Genomic DNA, 17,248 nt, shown 5'->3' on the forward strand with positions numbered 1-17,248 from the left:
ACAAGATGTTCCGCATAAGTAGAGCCTTTAGTACCGTCACCGCTTCGCGTGGGAATATGCTCTTTATATCTGAGACCCAGAGCTCGCCCAGTTTGCCCGATGTAAAATTTTGGACAATCCCCGCATGTAATTTTATATACTCCTGATTTGGAAAGTTTATCGCTCTTACTCTGCAAGGAGTGAATTAAATACCTATGTAGACTGTTGTTAGTAGAATAGGCGATTCTGAAATTATGGGCTCTGAGTAAACGCCCCAATTTGTAACTTATATTGCCTATGTAAGGGATAGATATTGTTGCCACCTGTTTGTCATCTACCGCATCCCCTAGGGTGGAAGACGTAATATTTTTTCCCCTTACTTTCTTATTATACATCTGTCTTACCAACTGAGGTCTATAGCCATTATTTATAGCAATATTCTCAAGTGTGACAAGTTCAGTTTCTACCGCATCTGGTGCAAGAGGGATAGCTGTAACTCTATGAATACTAGAATGAAAAAAGGCCATCTTATGGGCGTACGGATGGGCCGAGTCTGCAGGTATAATATTGTCGGAAAACGTGTTTTTCCGAAAAATACTAAATTCAATGTGGTTGTCAACTACTGTTAATGTGAGGTCCAGAAAATTTAAGGACCTAGTATCGGATTCTCGCTCAATTGTAAAACTGACATTAGGGTGAAGCTCATTAAAAATCGAAAAAATACGATCTATGTCACTTCGAGAACCATCAATGATTAGTAAAATGTCATCAACATATCTCTTGTAAAATTTTATTCTCCTAAGAATCTCTCTGTCGCTGGCAAAAAAACTGGACTCTAAGTAGTTCATAAAAATTTCTGATAAAATCCCAGCTAGGGGGCTTCCCATAGCCAAACCTGCTGGTTGTAAGTAAAATCTCCCATTAAATGTGAAGTAGTTGTGTTTCAAACCGATCCGTAGCAGCATCATCAACTCATCGATCTCATTATCCAACAGTTTTTTATGGTGACGTAAATTGCACTCTAATATTTGCAGTGTCTGGTCTACCGGTACATTAGTGTACAAACTTGTTACGTCAAATGATACTAGTTTAGACTCTTCAGAACAAGATACCTCGCGTAAACTAGTTCATCTACTTTTTATCTTTTTATTCTTTTTACGATGTAGGTGTTTTTAGCCCGGTGAACATCTCACGTTTTATCCCTATATCCTTATCTCCACTACGTCTTTAGACTACGTCCCCTCAACCCCCCCAACCCCCCCCCCCTCATTTGACTAACTACTGACTTTTTATACAGCTTCTAAAAATAAAAAAAAAAAAATAAAAAAATAAAAAAATAAAAAAAAATTGTCATAATCAACAATCATGTATGTTACTCTTCCGAGATACAGTAACCCTGTGTGCTGATCTTTAGGTTTTATCTTATATTTAGCTCGTCTCGGGTTATGTCCATTTTAATTTTGGTATACGTTGATCCACGTTTGGGAATATACGGGCTTTCTCGTATTTTTATGCGCATGCGCATTAAGTAACTTCCTATTTCTTGCGCATGTGCATAGATAGCGTGTCTAGCTGGTAAGCGAGCTACCGTTTGGTTGCCGCAGTTTGCGACGGGACACGGCCCATCGAACACATGCTGATGTGAGGTGGAGTGTACACCATTAAGTTAAGTTATTCTTTTGACTTTGTTCACATGTACTTTTATGTGTCATCTTTTTCTTTTATAAATATATAGCTATGCTGAGCTTTTAATTATTGACAAAGGTCTTTATAGACACTTTTGAGTTTATTGTTCTGAAGAAGGTGTAGTTATCTACACCGAAACCTAGGTAAACACTAGGTGTTTTTTCGCAATCGAGGCGGATCTCAGTCCATTAATATATTAACAAACGATTGCTGACGCGCTGCAATGTTGAAGGTTCCCCTTGTGTGTGTGTATATGTGTGTGTGTGTGTGTGTGTGTGTGTGTGATGTCTAATTCAGAAGAAGGCCATTGACTGAAAGTTTACTTTTGCATCTTTTTGTTGTGCCTGTCTGAGACTCAACATTTCCACTATAAGGTGAGTATGTAGGTATCTTTTTCATAACAGTTTCATTAGTCCATCCTGAATTTTTCAAAAACTATTTTCTTTCTTCATCTGCAATTAACTGGTTCACATTAAAAATTCCCACATATTAACACTTTCGCTTTATTATAGCAAAAAGTTTTTAGCACTGCATCCAATAATAAAAAAAGAAATGTTTTTATCAACCAGTGAAAATCTATAAATTACTGAGATAATAGATTTTTACTCTTACACTTACTTTTTATGTCTCTGGCACTTCATTCTAAACATTATATATATTTTTTTTTCTTTGAATTACAGTCCTACTCTTGAGTAAGTACATACTCTACAATTTTTTAAATGTTACAGCAGTAATGTTACAGCAGTAATGTTACACTAATTTAAATTTTTTTATATTTATTAGTATATCAACGGTGTAAGAAAAGATAGACAGTTGCTTACCGTGAAGAACAAATGTTAAGTTACAGATAGGGACAATTAAAAGACACACAAATCTTTCAGCCACAGCCTTCATCAGCAAAAGTTAAACATACACCATTCATATACACAAAGATGCATACCTCGCTCAGAGATGACCACCAACTCCAGCAACTCAGGCCAGAATGCATTCTTCTTTATGGTAATTAGTAACCTATCTTTTCCTACCTGGAGTTTCCATTGTTTAATATTTATAAGTCCTATTTCACTAATTTTATGCCACTGTTCAGTAAATAAACATGAGAGATATCAGCAAAATTATTTAAAGCTACTTATAAATTACACTTTATTAGTGAGCCACTGAATGTTCTAACAAAGTATTCTGAATATTTCAAAATTGCGAAGATGGCAGTAAACAGCAACTGTAAGCAGATACCGCTGGAAAAGATGAAGGAATCAACCAACCAATTGTATAACACTGGTTTATTAGAATCCTTGACCTAGGTTCAATTCTTGCACATGTAATTGTAATAAAAGTGGCTAGCAGAAGAAATAACATCATGGCAGTATTTGATGTAACAGATGACTTCCTTTAATGAGGACTTGTAATTTGTTGAAATGAAATGTGTCCTACAGTACTACATTTTATAACAATTCCTGTAGGCCATTCATTATGATAATGTTTGAATGTTGTACTTTTTATTTTCAGCGAAACAGTTATTTGTTTATTCCCTGCAGTCATCTAAAAAATGCAAAGTGTCTATTAAATGACAAAAACAAACATTTTTCTTGCATCAGGCACACTGTACAAAGGAAAAATTGAAGCAGTCAGACACTTTGCAGTAACCACTAGTTTTATTTAGACAACTGGGATGGAGTCAGAAATGGTCTCGGACATTGTTCTGCATACCAGGCATACTTGATCAAATTAGTAAAGCTTGGCGAAGAAAACTGGTAATGCACAAATGACTGGAACTTAAGAATACTGTTCTGTTGATAAACCTGAAATGAGAGAGAGATACCAGAAATTATGTTGTCTAATAATTTTGTGAAAAATATTTTCACTTGTAAAAAAAAAAATTACTTATCAAGAGGTTGAATTACACTAGTAGTTCCAGGCAGAATCCACATTACATCTACAGATTTTTTTGTCATCCTCCACAAAAATGGAGGCATCATTATATGTAGACCATGAATCCAACAAAAGCAACAAATTAATTTCTGCAGCTGGCAGGAATACATTTCAAATGAAATGTTGAAAATTATTCTTTCCCATTTTTCCAGATTTTCATACATCGATTACATGATTTTTACAACTAAATAGTCAATTTTCATTTTTGGTCCTAATTTGCTTTGCAGTTCTTGAAGACAGATACACAGCTGCAGAAACATTAAACCACTTATATTTATCATTGGCATTATCATATATGAATGTGTCATTGGATTCACTGATTGGGCAACCAACTCTGACTTTTTTTCAACCTGAAATGATAAAGTGCAGTGAGCATGTAGTTCTTTCATTAAACCTGACTGATCAACATTATAAACATCTGTTGCAGGGATAACAGCAAGCTTCATCTTTACGACAACTATGAATTTCTTTACGGCATTGTCTATCACTAACAGCTGCTCTACAAGTTTATGTGACGTAACTTTGGTAATTTTGTGACTTCCTATTGTGTACAATTTCTTGAAACTGTGTAGGTTGATGAAGGCTAGAAATTAGCAATATTCATGTCAGATGCAATTTTTAGAACCCAGTCTTGCAGATCTCCATTGGTAACAGTGCATAGCCTCTCATGAGTATTTCTAAATCTTTCGAACAGTTTTTCATTCAGATGGTTTCTGATTTCTGTTTGGCACATACTTCTTACTTCATGAAATCCATTCTTTCATTTGTACAGTTCAAGCTCTGATTTTACAAAATGAAAATGCCTTTACACACTGTGCAACTTCAAGCATTTTTTCCTTCCTTCGTTTAACTGCCTTTTCTTTCTTTATTTATTTTTATTTATTTATTTATTTATTTTAAGATGGCTTGGAAGACATTCTTCTTAAGAATTGTTACTGGCACAATTCATTGAATTGTCACAGTTATTCCCTATTTCTTCTACTGTGTCCACAATTTCAAACAAAATGTCAATATCACTTGAATGAATGTCAAGGAAATCAATTAACAAATGACGCATATGTGCATCCTCAGGAGAAGTAGGTGATTTTGGCTGGAAACCATGTCTTTACGTCCTTCATATTTCATCATTGCTAAATTGAGAACATTGATTGGATTCCACATTACTGTGAAACTTGAAGAAAAAAGGGTGCTATTAGCAGGCATGCTTACAAAAGCACAATAAATATTAACATGTCTTTATCTGTATTGTCAGTACTTACCAATACTGCAAAAAGCAGCCAATAATTTGTAATAGACATTACTTGAGTGGCTAATTCAAGAGAATAGTAACTGTGTACTGTAGTGTCAGAGCAACTATCAGCAAACGGTAACCCGAAACGTCCTTTACAAATTACGATTGGGTTCTGTCGTGCTTCCTGTTTACAAATGTGCCTCCAACCTTGGCTGTGTGTGTGCCTAATTGTGCATGCGCAGTTGCTACAGTGCCAGTAGAAGTACATTTCTACCACTGCCTTGTGCACTATGAACTTGACAATTTTCAGTGTGGTTTTTTTTTTAAATAGTTGCAGTGCCTCTTAGCTACTAAATTTTTGACAGTGCATTTCTTTCATTGTCTTCTTCCTGTGTAAAACATTTCAGGATAGATTCCACCATGTCTTATTGGCCCATTCCCTTGTGAGTTCTATAGGTTTGATGTGTTGATATTTCATAATCATTTACATTGTAGGTATAAAATGTGTTGATGTTTCATAACTTTAGGTATAAAATGTAAATGATTATAAAACATCAACATTATTAGTACTGACATTGTAATTATCTTTCTAATTGGAATCTGAGTGATCACTTACCTTTAAAGAACTAAGAGTCAATACAATATACTTCCTAAACTGGTCTGGTACATATCGATACCCCCAAAGAGTATTTCACCTCATAAGAATATGCAACTCTCTTCCAGACAACCCACATGACAGAGAACTACTAATAGTACAAATATAAAGGTAAACATCATAATTTTTTAAATATAAGTAAATACAAAAGCTGTTAAGTGAAATGTATTACATAGTTACTTAGTAATGGACATCAAGGATAATTGCAGAATGTGGTGCCACACAACGTGGTACTACACAAAACTGGCGCTAATAGCATAGGCACACAGGGAACACACACAACACAGATCTGTGTGTCCACAAACACATGTGTTACAAAACGCCACTGTTTCCTGCACATGTACCCTGACATCAACAGGGGATATGATCACCATGAACATGTACACAGGCCGCAGAATGGTTTGGCATACTCCAAATCAGGTAGTCGAGCAGCTGCTGGGATATAGCCTCCCATTCTTGCACCAGTACCTATCAGAGCTCCTGAAGTGTCCTAGGGGTTTGAAGACATGCAGCGATATGTCGACTGAGAACATCCCTTCCATTCGCCTGATATCTTCTATTTCAAAGTACTCCTCCATGATGGCAGCTCAGTGGGGCCATGTGTTATCCATCAGGAGGAAGGTGGGACCCACTGCACCCCTGAAAAGGCGGACATGCTGGTGAAAAATGACATCCCGATACACCTGACGTGTTACAGTTCCTCTGTCAAAGACATGCAGGGGTCTATATGCACCAATAATAATCCCAACCCACACCATCAAACCACGACCCCTTTCAAGGACATTAAGGGGTTGGTATCAGGTTCCTGGTTCATGCCAGATGAAAATCCAGCAAGAATCACTAATCAGACTATACCTGGACTTGTCTGTGAACATAACCTGGGACCACTGTTCTAATGGCCATGTACTGTGTTCTTGACACCAGGCTTTATGGGCTCTCCTGTGACTAGGCGTCAGTGGAATGCACCTTGCAGGTCTCTGGGCGAATAAATCATGTCTGTTCAGTCGTCTGTAAACTGTGTGTCTGGAGACAACAGCTCCAGTGGCTGCGGTAAGGTCCCGAGCAAGGCTACCTGCAGTACTCCGTGGCCGTCTGCGGGCACTGATGGTGAGATATCGGTCTTCTTTTGCTGTTGTACACTGTGGATGTCCCATACTGTAGTGCTTGGACATGTTTCCTCTCTGCTGGAATTGTTTCCATAATCTTGAGATCACACTTTGTGAACACGGAGGGCCCGTGCTACGACCTGCTGTGTTTGACCAGCCTCCAGTCGCCCTAGTATTCTACCCCTCATAACGTCATCAGTATGTCTTCTTTGAGCCATTTTCAACACACAGTCACCATTAGCATGTCTGAAAACCTCTGCACACTTACTTGCTGCACTGTACTCTGACATGCACCAACACACCTCTGCATATGCCGTCTGCTGCCAGTGTCACTGTGCGACGACCACAGGTCGAATGCACTGCATGGTCATACCCCAAGGTGATTTAAACCCACAAACCACCCATCAGAGCATTGTTTCACCGTATATCAGCATTTTCCTTAATTTATGAGCATGAGTGTATTTCAGGAATTCTGTACAGAAAAATGTATTTTAACTGTCCAAGGTTTTAACTGTTTATAGTCTGATTACTCTTTTGCGCAGTATCTTTTCTTGCATTACAGTGAATAATAATATCCTTTACAAAATCATGTGTAATTCAGTCCTGGAAAAACTACATACAAAATGAACCTCCCCCACAACAAGAGCACTTACACAGGACAAAATATTTTGTGTTATAGATGATTGACAAAACAATGAAACAGATCAGGTAAAGAAAATATAATCTAATACATAAAGATAAATTGAAACTTAGTACCAACTACAGTTTTGCATGCACAGTAAAGGTAAAATCTGGTGGAAGTCAGGTATGGTGCGGGAACAATATAAGAGAGGTATGACATGTTACAATAGACTTACACATTATCAAATGAATGCCTACACAAGTAAAGACACACAACTGTGCAACATGGATGCTAAGATCAAACTGAAGTCCTTGGTCAAGCAACATATATTGCACTCACAGCCAGTTGGCAATGTACACTGATGGGAAAAAAATCACAACACCAAAAAATAATTAATGTAGAGTAATGAAATTTTGAAAATACATTTGTGTAGGTATCATAATTGACTGATTAACACTGAAAGATCACAGATTAAAGTAAGTGCAAAATGAGCCATTGCAAATGTGAAATGCTGGTACATGAATAACTGGTGTAACTACCAGAATGTTGAATGCAAATGCAGCATGCAAATGTGTACGCATTGTGTTGCACAGGTGCTGGATGTCAGTTTATGGGATGGAGTTCCATGACTGTTGCATTTGGTCAGTCAATACAGTGTTGCAGATGACGCTAGAGTTGTCATCTGATGATGTCCTTTAAGTGCTTGATCGAAGACAGATCTGGTGTTATCTTGTTGGAAAACAGCCACTGGAATGCTGTTCACAAATGACAGCACAGCAGGTTGAACCATCAAACTGATTTTGCAGTCACAGTAAATAGGATAACCATTAGAGTGCTCCTGCTGTCATACAAAGTTTTCTAGAGAAATAATGTCAGCGCAGCATTCCATCAGAATCCACATTGAGAAAGAACTATTTAGATACTTTATATGAAAATACATCAACCATGAAAGGGAAGATATAGGAGGTTCATACATGTGGATCTCCGTCGATGAGACAACTGACAGCCATGGTTGATATTTGGTCAATTTAATTATTGGAAAGTTAGATCCTGACACTTGCTATGTACCTCATCTACTCTGCAGGAATGAGCTAAAGAAGACTAACCAGGAATAAATTGATCACTTTTCCCCAACAGTCTAGATGAAAATAAAGCACTTGTAATCTGCACTGATGCAGCCACTTACATGAGTGCTGGTGTTTAATTGTTGAAAGTATTTTACCCATCCTTGCCCCTATCATGTCTTTCCCATCCATGAGTCATGTAGCTGAGATTATATGTCTCAAATTTCCACATGTAAATAAGTTAGTTTCAACCATCAAAAAGTTTTTTATTAAAGCACGTACAAGAATCCAGCTATTTCGAGAGGACCTTCCCAAAGTACCACTTCCACCAGAACCCATAGTTACTCACTGGGGAATGTAGCTAGAGGCCATAGAATATTACAGCAAGCACTTGAAAGACATTCTTAAATTGTGGGAGGGGTCAGTAAGCATTATTTCAGCTAGTTATCATCTAAAGGATCCAACAATTCCCAATGACACTGCATACATAAAATCTCATTATGCATTTTTGGTCCCTATTATTAAAGCTCTAGTAACCTCACAGTATATATATTCACTTATGAAATTTGTTGTTAATAATCCAGCCCAGTTCAAAAGTAATAGCAGTGTGCATAGCTATAAAACCAGGAGAAACGATGATCTTCACTATGCAGGGTTAAATCTGACTTTGCCACAGAAGGGGGTAAATTATGCTGCCACAAAAGTCTTTGGTCACCTACCAAACAGCATCAAAAGCCTGACAGATAGTCAACCAACATTTAAAAATAAATTAAAAGAATTTCTAGATGACAACTCCTACTCATTGGCTGAATTTTTAGATATAAATTAAGGGAGGGAAAAAACTAACTTAAGCACTAGTGTCATGCAATATTTTGTGTAATGTAATATCTTGTACAGACATCTTTCATTAACCTGACACATTCCACATCATTACGAAGTGTTGTATTCATGATCTATGGAACAAGTATTAATCTAATCTAATCTAGGGAAACCAGTCTACATGCAACTGTGATTGATAGAAGAGGCAACAGAAAAAATCAACTTGGCCCAAAGGTCTATCGGCATGAAAGTTAAAGAGAAACTAAAGACAGTGCTAAAAAAGAAAAAAAGAAAAAAAACAAGGACTGACCACACACTGGCTGACTTCTCATCAGGTAAATCAACAAAACATGAGTGCGCAGTCCCATTGCGCGTAATAGCATCATTTAAATATGTTCCGCTGACATCTGTTGACATGGAACATTTATCCTCGGCATATAAGATTTACTGTCACTGTAATAATGGACACAGACCATAATATAATGTGGTGTTTTGTCAATATATTTATCTTTCTAGACAATAAAATGTCAGATTTTGGTCACCTATTTTCTGATTTTTATAACCTGTTTTGGTAAGTGATAGAACCTATTTTAGGCAACTAATTTAAGATTTTTAGAACCTAAAAGTCTGAGGTCTAGTTATTATTCTTATGACCCTTTTTTGAAGTTTGAATATTGTAGCTACTTTTTGTGTACATGTTCCCCAAAAAACAATGCCACAGTTAAGGACTGAAAGTAACCTATGTAATAATACACTGTAACTATGAGGCACTTACCCCCACCCAGTCACTACTCCCATAATGCACTGATGCTGCTGCTCGCAATGTAGTTTCAGCTCTCTGAGACTGCAGACGTGTGTGCAAGTTGCATTTGTGTGTGTGTGTGTGTGTGTGTGTGTGTGTGTGTGTGTGTGTGTGTTTGTGTGTGTGTGTGTGTGTGTGTGTGTGTGTGTGTGTGTGTGCGCATATGTGTATGTGTGTCTACTGCTGACGAAGGCCTTATGGCCGAAAGCTATAATTGTGTGAATCTTTTTGTTGTGCCTAGTGCGACTCAGCATTTCCCCTATATGGTGAGTAACAACTTTCCTTCTCTGGTATTTTTACATTCCATCATGGAATTTTCCATTGTTTGATTTTTGCCTAATGGCTTTTCTTCGATCCTAATCCTGTGCTGTTTTCCTTTGTAACTATATTCTTTTGCATCCGCTATACTCAATGTCCATCCTTCTTTCTTTATTTTCCTGTGTTTCTCTTGTTACCTTACGAACCACACTGCACGCTTTACTTACGCCCACACTGTCTCGGCACAACAGACAGCCTCAAGACCACGCTGATTGTTAGTGCAGCATCTTAGGACCCACATTACTCCTGCTGATGGAATGAAGCCTATACCTTGAAACTGATTATGCTCCCTGTGTCAATATCTGTATTTTTGCGTGTTATCTCCTGCACTTTTCCGGTGCCACTCAATCTTACTACTAACTAATAACATCCCCCCCCCCCCCCCCCCCCCCCACCTCTCACTTTCACCATTCTATTCCTGTTTGCATCCACTACAGCCACCTCATCCACTCACATCTGTTGCCCCCCTTATGCTTATCCGCCATCGAACCTGCTACCCACAGTAAAATATGTATATATACTATTGATTAGTTATTCTCTACTTTGACCCTTGCGACTCCTAGCCAATTTTAGTGACTCTTTGCCTTTCACTATCATCGTCTTCCTCAGAATTCATCTCGTTCTTCTGCATTCATTTCGTCCTTTTCACACCTATTTGGGTGTATTTTTGCGTAATTTTTCAGACGTAATTCTACTTTCTTACGTAATTTTTTGCAGTTTTTGCACCACCATGGATCCTTGCTCCTCCCATCTGCATCAATACAGAAAAGTTTCCTTATCCCTATCCAGATCCCAGTCCCACATACTGTTCCTGCGTTGTTGCTTGGCTCATAAAATCCCCCCTAATGGCCTTACCATCAAATTACCCATCTCTGGTTGCCACACCTTCTTCCACAATGACCTCCACCTGTTCAGATTCCGCAAATCCTTAGCCCTCACCAACATAGTCCTGCAGAACCATATCAACCAAGCCCAATCCTCCTTGCAGTACCTTCTCTCCATCTGCAAAATTCTCCTGCTATGTAATCCCAAATTCCTGGAACCCATAACACACATCGAAACTCTTGCCCTGCAGGAACTTGAGCAACATGCACAACGCCACGTCAAAAAGCTCTCCATCCTACTTACTTCCTACTCCCCCCTCAGAATACCACTGTCCATCACTTCTACAACAACGTCCAAACCTCCCCCACACCCCCTCACAGCTGACAAACCCTGTCTTGCAGACCTACTACACTTACCCCACACTACAAAACTCTGTACCACCACCACACACAACCCAGAACCTAAACAGACCCACAACACAGTTATGAAACTTTCCTCCAGAAGCCTTAGTCCCACAGAAATATCTGTCCTTTCCAGAGGCCTCACCTTTTGCCCCATTCCCAAATTCAACCATGCAGGACTAGTTAAAGACCTTCTCACCTTCTCCTGGTCCCTACAGTGGAAACACTTTTTTGCCAGCAAACCGACCAGTCAGACTCAACCTAAGACCAATATTGAACCTTGCCTAACTCAGTTCACTCCTCCATCCAACTGTGATCCACCCCCACTGCCTCCAAACCACCCCTTGTTAACTTTCCAGAATTTCTTAACCTTGAACCTTGCCTCAACATCATTCCCCAAAACCCTCAACATGCAAACTAACCTTACATCCGCTGAAAGAACTGCAGTCCACCATGTAAAAACTGATCCCGACCTTAAAATCCTACCTGCTGACAAAAACTCCACCACTGTTGTTTTGAACCGCAAGGATTATGTGGCAGAAGGACTCTGTCAGCTATCAGGTACTTCCACCTACAAACCATGCCACAGTGATCCCATTCCAGTAATCCAGCAGGATCTCCAGTCACTACTCAAATCCTTAGGCCCATCCCAGAACCTCTCCCCAGAGTCCATTTCTCTATTTACCCCTACCACTCCCCACACTCCCACCTTCTACATGCTTCCTAAGGTCCATAAACCCAATCACCCAGGACACCCCATTGTGTCCGGTTACTGTGCCCCCACTAAGAGAATCTCTGCTCTCATAGACCAACACTTTCAACCTATTACCCAGAACCCATCCTCCTATATAAAAGCTACCAACCATTTCCTTGACCAACTCTCCACAGCTCCTATCCCTTAAACACACGGTGCCCTGCTCGTCACTATTGATGCCACCTCCCTGTACACTAACATTCCTAATGCCCATGGCCTTACTGTTATCGAACATACCTTTCCAGATGCCCTATGGATTCCAAACCAACAACTTCCTTCCTGTTCTTCATGACCAATCATATCCTCATCCACAATTACTTCTCCTTCAAAGGCATTACCTACAAACAAATCCTCGGTACAGCTATGGGCACCCACATGGCACCAACTTATGCTAACCTATTCATGGGCCATCTAGAGAAATCCTTCCTAAAAACCCAGAATCCTAAACTCCTCACCTGGTTCAGATTCATTGATGACATCTTTTCTATTTGGATTGAAGGTGAGGACACCTTTTTCACATTCCTCCAGAATCTCAACAACTTATCCCCCATTTCCTTCATCTGGTCCTACTCAACCCAACAAGCCACCTTTCTAGATGTTGACCTTCACCTTAGAGATGGCTACATCAGTATCTCTGTCCATATCAAACCTACTAACCACCAGTAATACCTCCACTCGACAGCTGCCACCCATTCCAATCCAAGAAGTCCCTTCCATACAGCCTAGCCACCCATAGTCGTCACATCTGCAGTGACAAACAGTCCCTCTCAAAATATACTAAGGGTCTCACTGAATCCTTCATTGACCATAATTATCCTCCCAACCTTGTAAAAATACAAATCTCCCATGCCTTATCTTTCCAGTCTCCCACCACTTCCCAAAGTCCCACAGACCGGCCACAGAGAAGCATTCTCCTCATAACTCAGTACCATCCGCGACTGGAGCAACTGAATTACATTCTCCACCAGGGTTTCGATTACCTCTCATTGTGCCCTGAAATGAGAAATGTCGTGCCCACTATCCATCAAAGCCCTCCTACCGTGCTATTCCACCGTCCACCGAACCTCTGCAATATACTCATTCATCCTCACATAACCCCTGCTCCCAATCCCTGATGGCTCATACCCCTGTAATAGACCTAGATGCAAAACCTATCCCACAAATTCTCCTACCACCACCTACTCCAGTCCAGTCACTAACGTCACCTATCCCATCAAAGGCAGGGCTGCCTGTGAAACCAGTCATGTGATTTACAAGCTAAGCTGCAACCACTGTGCTGCATTCTATGTAGGCATGACAACTAACAAGCTGTCTGTCCGCATGGAAGGCTACCAACAAACTGTGGCCAAAAAGCAAATGGACCACCCTGTTGCTGAACACACTGCCAAACATATCCCTCATCTCAATGACTGCTTTGCAGCCTGTGCCATATGGATCCTTCTCACCAACACCAGCTTTTCTGAATTGATGTAGGTGAGAAATTTCCCTCCAATACATCCTACGTTCCCGTAACCCTAATGTCCTCAACATTCGTTAGTCACTTTCCTCACACATCCAGCCCTCTCCCTGTTCCCTTTCCAGCACTACACAGCTGTCATTACACTGCCACACCCAGTTATTTAATTTCTTTTTATTTCTCTCCTTTCCGCTACTTACCCCCTCCCCCCTCTGCACCTTATCTCCTGCCCTCCTTCTAAACTCCAACACTTCACTGTCTGCCACTCCCACAATACTATACACCCCCCCCCCTTTCCCGCCCTAGCCTCATCCTTACCCCCACACAGTCGCCATTCCCATCATGCAAAGGTGCTACTGCTCACAGTGTAGTTTCAGCTCTCTGAGACTGCAGTCGTGTGTGCAAGTTGTGTGTGTGTGTGTGTGTGTGTGTGTGTGTGTGTGTGTGTGTGTGTGTGTGTGTGTGTGTTGTGTGTGTGCATGTGTTTACTTGTGTCTACTGCTGACAAAGGCCCGAAAGCTATAATTGTGTGAATCTTTTTGTTGTGTGTATTGCGACTTAGCATCTCTGCCATATGGTGAGTAGCAACTTTCCTTCTCTGGTATTGTTACTTCTATGTAGTATACTTGCACCAAGATTCTAAGTGTATAGCACTCTATTTACCAGTATTTTTGATTGCTGATTCTACTTCAACCAACAATCAACATTTGTCACTAAAATTTTTGAGTTTGTCATACAGTTTATATAGAATTGTCTTCTACATTTCACCCCTTGTATTTATTCATTCATTTCTTTTATTTCCTTTGCATGTTGTATAGAATCTGGTAGTGAATGAATCACAAGGATATGGAACGTCTCAGATTCTACATAGTTCAAATATAACTTTTATAAATTCAATAAAAAGATACAACGTAAACAAAAATCAACTACACAACAGCACAATCAATTAACAGAAAATTGTGTTTCACATGTTAAGGATGAGTAATATATTTATGATCTGGAAGGTGTCAGATTGTACACAGTTGATATATTGTGAGGAGGTGGTAAGGATCCCCATCTTTCAAAACAAGTGCCTGCAAGAGTACCTTTGATGGACACCACTCACTATTCTAATTGATTTTTTTGTGCAGAGAAAATTTTCTTTGTGAGAGGTTGGTTACCCCAGAATATAGTAGCATATGCCATTAATCAATGAAAATAACTAAAGGGTGAAGCCTTAATGGTGTCTGCTTCAGCCACTGAAGCAATAGCCCGTAGTGCAAATATTGCTGAGCTAAGTGTTTTATAAAGATGAAGAATGTGTGGTGTGACCAGCTACATTTACTGTCTATATAAGCACCCAGGAATTTTGTAACCTCAGCTTTTTGTATTTCCTGATCTCTGCAGTTAATGTTAATTTCTTCCGTATTTCTTTGTGGAGTATGAAATCACGTATAAAGGGTTTTATCTGTATTGAGTGAGAGACCATTTAAAGAAAACCAGTTTACAATATCATTGAAAACTTTATTCATAGTTTGTTCACAATTGTTGTGTGTAAAATCATCAATTAGAATTGTAGTGTCATCTGCAAAATGGGTAAATTTACTGTTTGTATGAGAACAAAGTGGGAGATCATTAATGAAGATGAGACGTAGCAGTGGACCAAAAACAGAGCCTTGTGGCGCACCACAATTTACTGGTTCAAATAGCTCTGAGCACTATGGGGCACAAATTACTGAGCCCCACTCAGATGAGGCAGATTCTCTGGATGAGCTATTCAGCATTACAGTCTGCTTTTGGTCCTTTAGGTATGATTGGAGCCACGAACCAATGGTACCAACCAAACCATAATATTCTGCCTTTTTCAGAAGGATTAGATGGTATACACAATCAAAGGCTTTTGAGAGGTCACAAAAAATATCTACCAGAGACATTGTTTTGTTCATGGCTTACAGAACTTGGTTGAGGAAACAGAATACTGCTTGTTTTGTAGAAAGACCAGCACAAAATACAAATTAACTCTTGTTTAGGATATTGTGAAAGGTAAGATTATTGACAATCAACCAGTGCATGAGTTTTTCAAGAATTTTTGAAAAGGAGGTTAAGAGGGAGATTGGGCAATAGTTTGTAACATTGTTTTTCTCACCTTTTTTGAAGAGTGGTATCACTACAGCTAGTTTTAGCCTGTCGCGGACTATTCCTTCTTGCAGAGATGTACTCTCTATATTCTGTTTTCCAGATATGAGTGGAACCATTTATATTCTTATTCTTAGTTATTCTGTCTTATTCATTAGAATTTGGTGGTCAATAATTCAGAATCTAGTATGTTTCTCGATCCATCAAAAGCTTTTGAAACAATCACTTATGCAGCTATAATAAAAAAATGTAAATCGAAACTGTATGAGGATATCATATGTTGCCAACATCAAGTGGAGATTGGATGCATATCAGAAATTGGAGTTATTAAGTATGGCATGCCATAGGGAACTATCTTAGAAGAGACATTTGGCAGCAGGCAGGCACAGGCACATTTAAAGTGCAGTTAAAAGTAGTCTGAGCTATGGGACAAAGTTCTTCTTCAGATTTAGAAAATACAACATACACACACACACACACTAATTCATAATGTGCACAATTCACACAAACATGACCACTGTTTTCTCCAGCTACTATGACCAAACTACAGTGAGAAATGATCTCAGCTGACAGGGGTAATAGAGGTACAGAAAAAACAAGAGGAAAAAAGGGGTATGGGCAGCAGAGACGGAAAAAGATGCTGTTGTGCTACCTGTGGCAGGGACAAGGTGGTGGGCTGTTGGGTTCAGCATCGAGACACTGGCTCGGAAGGAGAAGGGGAGAGGAGAGGAACAGAGAAGGTTGAAGGACTTTCAGGTGTGCTGAGAGGATAGCATGCATGTATGAGGCTTAAGTGGGAGCAGAGAAGGGGATAGAGGCAGATGGATACAGGGCGTAGTGAACATTCACCCCAGGGTGTTGCGAGAATGGAGAATATGCTGAAGACTGAGTTCCCATCTGTGCAGTTCACAAAAGCCGGTATTAGAAGATAGCACCCTGATGGCTTTGGCTATGAAGCAGTTGTTGAAGTCAAGCATACCATGTTGGTGGACATGCTCAGCATCTGAGTAGTCTGGCTGTCTCTTGCCCACAGTTTGACACTGGCCAGTCATATTGTCATACAGCTTATTAGCGGTGAAGCCTTTGTAGAATGCCACACAGTGTTTGCATCTAAGTTGGTAGTCTATATGGCTGTTTTCGTATGTGTCCCTGCCTTTGATAGTGTAGGAGATGCCTATGACAGGACTAGATTAGGTGGCTCTTGGAGGGTGTATGGGAAGGTACATAGATCTAGAGATCTATTGCAGAGATATGCGAGAACCATTGGTGCAAGGAGTTGGTAGCAAGGGCGGAAGAGGGCAGGACAAGGATACTATGTAGGTTGTTTGGGTGGAGGAATACCACTATGAAAGGGCTGAGGAGGATATTTATCATTTCAGGACAGTTGAAACCCTGGTGGAGAATGTCATTCAGTTACTCCAATCCTAGGTGCTCGTGAGAAGAGCAGTAGTTATGTGAGGATGGTAGACAGTGAGACAAAACATGG

Source organism: Schistocerca gregaria, chromosome 1, assembly GCF_023897955.1.
Source record: "Schistocerca gregaria isolate iqSchGreg1 chromosome 1, iqSchGreg1.2, whole genome shotgun sequence".
In the NCBI taxonomy this organism is placed as follows: Eukaryota; Metazoa; Arthropoda; class Insecta; order Orthoptera; family Acrididae; genus Schistocerca; species Schistocerca gregaria.